This window comes from Bidens hawaiensis, unplaced genomic scaffold (genome assembly GCF_021521415.1).
Source record: "Bidens hawaiensis isolate Kalapana, Puna unplaced genomic scaffold, B.hawaiensis_p1.1 tig00035983_1, whole genome shotgun sequence".
NCBI lineage: Eukaryota > Viridiplantae > Streptophyta > Magnoliopsida > Asterales > Asteraceae > Bidens > Bidens hawaiensis.
Genome location: NW_027496280.1, coordinates 30,943 through 36,323, shown reverse-complemented (window position 1 = coordinate 36,323; position 5,381 = coordinate 30,943). Strand labels below are relative to the sequence as shown.

Below are 5,381 nucleotides of genomic sequence, written 5' to 3'. Positions count from 1 at the left end.
GTAATCGTTTTATAGTAAATTATATAAAACTTCGAATAAAAAAAAAATAGCTGTCTAAACAATCGATACAGGCCATGGACCATGAGATTTTCAAGTTCCAACGGCAATCTTGTACGTTGATTCCTTAAAACAAACTAACAACATACGATGATACAACATAAATATACTAATTCCTTAACTTCACAAAAAACAACACTTTGCTAAACTCATTTCTAAAGCACAAACGCGTTTCCAAAACCCGGAAACAAAACACTCACAAATCACACATCACCCACACAAACACCGCATTCAATAACAACACTCGCTTCTTTCACATCCAAGTCGCACCACCAGCACACAATCCCGGCGAGCTTTGCCTCAAATTCATAATCACAAGTGTTGCAGCAGCATGAGCCAAACCACCACCCACAAAAAACATGAAAAATCTGATGACTATGCCCTGCAATATCAAATGCACCCGGCTTCCATCTTTCGGGTATCCGTTTAACATAAACATTGCTCCAACGGAGTAGAAAACCGCCATGAACACCTCATAAACAAGAGCCAATAATATCTTGAGGTCAGCACGGTGGAGGTAGACCGCGTGTGTCGCAGGAACAATACCAGAGAACCCCATGGCGAGAAATATGGTGGCCCGGAAGGAACGGTAGCGAGGGGCAGAGAGGGCGGGGGAGAGGAGGGTGGTGATGGCGAGGAGGCCGAGGGTGGTGATGGCGGAGAGGTAGAAGAGGCGTGAGAACGGGTGGCAGTTGAAGGCATAGAAGATTGGGGCGAAGAATGAGGTGACGATCATTAAGGAGATTCCGGCGTAGTCTAGACGCCAGAAAAAGAGGTTGAAGGTTTTTGAGTGGCAAGCAAAGAGGTGGGAGATTGAGCTGCTGATTAAGCAGCCCATGGCTCCGGTTAAGAACACGAAGATTGAGTTGTTGATTAAGATGATTGATGGTTTATACATGTCTCCTACCATTGGATCCTGCACAACACCATTGACATTAAAATGATTGAGTTATTGATTAATATGGTTGATGGTTTCATTAAAATGATTAAAGTTATGAACGTAAACGAATTGAACGTCTAGTGAACGATTAAGGTAAAATTCATCTATGTTCATGAACGAATGAACGAACGAACATGAACAACTTTTATTTTCTTCTAGTTAAATAAACTTGAAAATATGTTTTGTTTGGTCATCTATGTTCTTGAAAGTTCGTTATGTTCGTTCATTTAAACTCGTTTATGCCCATTCGTGTACGTTGTATTATGTTCGCTGGTTAACATTCACTAAAAAGTTATAGGTTAATTATTCGGTCTAGATTTGTGAAATTCAAATATCACATATAATAAATAGTTTGTTCTAGGTATTCAGTTTTTGTTCCAACAATGTTAATGTTAAAAGTAAACATAATACTTTTGAACTAAAAGACTGATAAAACTAGACTAAATTGTAGCAAATCATATTTAGTGTTCGTTCCTTTACGTTAATGAATCGTTTGTTTATACTATTAACGAACGAACAAATGTACGCGGAAAAATCATTTACTTAACGAACAAACAAACAAGTGCGAACCGCGAAATTTGACTCATTTAATTGTTCCTTAGTAGTTTGTTCGGTTAAAATTAAACGAACATGAACATTCCTATCGTGTTTTTATTTAGAAGACCCGTTTTACGGCACAACGTCGTCAGCAAGATAAAAGTTAGTTTTCAGTCATTAATCAGTCACTAAAAAGGTACCACGTGAAATGGTTAATGCTTATTGAAAATGAATACTGTGATCATAAACATTAAATGCTGATTATGTGGTGCATTGTGTGTTTGTTCAAAAGTGAACATATATGTAGCAAACAAAAAAAGATTTCGAAATTGAAGTCATATTCATATATAAGTAGCAGTTATAAAGGGACTTGTCAGGTATATGTTTCTTTTACTAACCATATCATGTGATATGGATTTTCAAACCCATAATTCCCAAATCACCTTTTGTGATCATATTGTCCCCAACCTTTTCTTGTCAATTCTATCTTTAATATATCCTCATTTATTTCTAAAATATCATTTTAATAATTACTAGCTTGGAACAGTTCTATTCTTTGTTGTTTGATTAGGAAGAATCGGTGTGGTTTCAATTTTTAACGTAATTACCGTTCAGTACATAAAATTAATTACTCAGATGCTACGTGTGATTTGTTTACATGTAATACTTGCAACCATCACTTACCGGCGTTAACATCGAAACAACGGAACCGTTAGCTTTCGTTGTCATTGTCGTCAAGGTAGGTACTTGAAAACCGTGAGCTCTGCATTTAAAATATGACATAAAAGTTATCAATGGACAGAATCACAGAATACAGTAAATATTATTTAACAATTCTGATATAAAATAAACAGAATGACGTCACTGACGCCATTAAAAGACCTTGAGAAGAAACTCGCCACCATTGATTCCACCTTATCCTTATTCATCAAGCTCCAAACCGCCATTGACAAAAATATAAAAAATCCTATCAAATGCCTTCACAAAATTCAAGTTCATGAATCATGATCAGTATATAGGGTTAAGATATCGTATGCGATATCGTACAATAATCCTTAACGGACAAAAACGTATGCGAATCACGCTCAAGCCAAAAACAAAACGCTCAAAACCAAAAAACAAACACGCTCAAAAGCCAAAATACAGAAAAAAAACGCAGAAATCCATAACGCGCTCAAAACGGTTTTGGTGAAGAAAAGTAAAGTTGATTGATTAACGATCCAAATCTGTTTTTGACGGGGAACCGATGATTAATTGAATATATATTGACGATTTCGAAATTCTGATGGGATTTCATTGATCAATTTAACGAATATATGTATTTTTTTTACGCGGATGTGCATTAAGCATTTTGTATTCTATCTTTTTTTTTATCTGTATGTCCAGATATTTAGGGTTTCGTTATGCCAAGCGAATACGCTTCTGTTGACATCCTTCAACGGCCATTCGCACCGGTAATAGTCCAAAATAAACTCGTTATCTTTCAAATACTCCGGCAACTCGCCGTACTTTAACAGTCGCTTACCGGATCTCTCCTTACATCGTGTCCGTACAGTTGACGACGTCTCCTCCGCCGTTACTACTCCGTCCTCGCTTCTTCATTCGAATGGCCGGTGTCAATCTCACCGGCGTTTCATTCGCCGGAAACTATATCTCCGATCACAATAACAGTCGCCGGAGTTATAACTGAAATGAAGAAATATTGACATGGAAGAAGCATCCAGCTGTTGAATAATTTATAACCTGCCATTAGACTTGTGATGTAAATTTATTAGATTTATTTTTCATTTTTCATTTTTGGGTTGTGATCTGGTGTGGGAAGTGATGTTTACTTGTGACACGTGTTGATAGATGAACGGTTCGTTCTGACAGTTAATGTGGTTGAACGGTGTGATGAGATGGAGCAGGTGGAGTGGCGATGCAGGTGATTAGTGTGTTTACTACCGTTGATTGTTTCTTTTGTTTTGGAAGAGAATTTTAAAACATGATTTGGAAGGTAAGAAATATGAAAAGTATGAATTGTTATTTCGGTCAATGACACGTGTTTGATGTACGAAAGATTTCAAAACTAAAAGTGTACGGATAATAAAATGATTGGAGCATAAAATCCAAGCTTAGTCTTGTTAATCATATGAGTCGGTCTTGGTTGTTTGAACTTCGTGCTTTGTCATCAACCCACTTTGTAATGTGATGATGGTAGTGTTCTTTTAGGTGCTGTTTGTTTTTAAAGACAAACATTGTTTGTAATCTAATTTCATCTGATTTAATGTTTGCAGCTGAAGATGTGGTCTGAAGGTCCGTAATCTAAAAATATAATATTGTTTGTTTTATAAACGGGATATCGTCTGCATAAGCTGAAAATTAGTTACCTATCATATATATTACAGTTTATAAAAGTCATTTAACGTTTGTAGACTGCTAAAACAATTGGTAGGGGTGTACGAACTATGGAAGTGGGTGGTCGTAGACGATTCTGGTAGGCGGTGAACGGTGGGTGGTGGTGATGGACGGTTGTGGTGGTGGGTGGTGGACGGTGATGGTGGCCGAAAATGGGTGGTGGTGGACGGTGATGGTGGGTGGTGGTGGATGGTTGTGGCGGGTGGTGGTGGTGGTGGCGGTGGTGGCGGTGGATGGTGGGTGGTGGTGGTGGTGGTGGATGGTGGTGGCGGCGGATAGTGGGTGGTGGCGTTGGTGAGTGGTGTTGGTGGATGGTGGTGGCGGGTGGTGGTGGAGACAGATGGTGGGTGGTGGTGGTGGATGGTGATGGTAGTGGACGGTGGTTGTGGCCGACGTGGGTGGTGGTGGTGATAGACGGTGGTGGTGGTGGTGGTGGTGGGTGGTTAACAGTGGTGGTGGTGAGTGGTTGACGGTGGTGGTGGTGGCGGCGGACGGTGGGTGGTAGTGGCGGCGGACGGTGCATGGTGGTGGTGGCGGCGGACGGTGGGTGGTGGTGGTGTTGGACATTGGGTGTTGGTACTTGGTGTTTTGGATAAAAATCTGCTAAGGATAATGTATCCAAATTTGTAAAGTGAGGTATAGTGCTAACACGATGACAATGAATGTATAACCGAAATCTTGATGAACACAAGGATTTGATCACGAGGGAAAAAACCCTTAATTACGATAATCTTTACTTCTGTCAAAAACTAACAAGGTAATCTTTGGTCGAATTGCTTCGGTCAAGGATTAACAAGGTGATCTTTGGTCGGATGGTACGTGATTATAGTAATCTCCGACACAAAAAACCCCGGACGGTGAAAACTATTATCGTCAAGTTTATTAATAGTAAAAGGTGATTACAAGGGTTGGAGTTGTTGATCAATAGTTACAATGAAAGCTATGTGTGTGTTTTCTAATGAGCTACAACTAGAATACGAGTGTAAATGTGAGCGTGTGTATGCCTAATGTTGATCACAACTTGGTTATATAAAGAAAATAATAAGTAACTAACTAACAACTATTCTTATAATCTCGCTAGTCTTCCACCTTCTCCCAACGTGCTAATTGACCACGTGCTAGTAGCCGTTCAGTAACGAAATAAGTGGTGGACCAGGTCTAGGAACCATAGTTGATATTCAAACATCAGTCTTCATACGAAATTGTCCATTACTAGCTATACTGAATAAGGATCCTGTATCCATACTCCAGCTAGAGAATACTCAATGAGGATAATTGATGTCAGCATGTCCTAAGATTGTTATACCTGTCTAACACATCACCATACTAAACACAATAATTAGTAAACAAATAACACCGAGGATCATTGATCCTTTATAATCTGTAACATATCTCAAGGATAATCCATCCACAAGATAGTTAAGGATTAAGAATCCTCAGCAGAAAATTC

At 39.0% G+C, this 5,381-nt stretch overlaps 1 pseudogene across 1 annotated transcript; it reads right to left on the bottom strand.

The window, feature by feature from the left end:
- Nucleotides 1-243: 243 nt before the first annotated feature.
- LOC143588095 (heptahelical transmembrane protein 2-like) lies at nucleotides 244-3,237 on the bottom strand (annotated as a pseudogene). Its single transcript, XR_013145022.1, has 4 exons — nucleotides 2,915-3,237; nucleotides 2,417-2,512; nucleotides 2,219-2,297; nucleotides 244-973 (listed from the first exon to the last, which is right to left on the bottom strand). The product of XR_013145022.1 is annotated as a heptahelical transmembrane protein 2-like (transcript).
- Nucleotides 3,238-5,381: the final 2,144 nt, after the last annotated feature.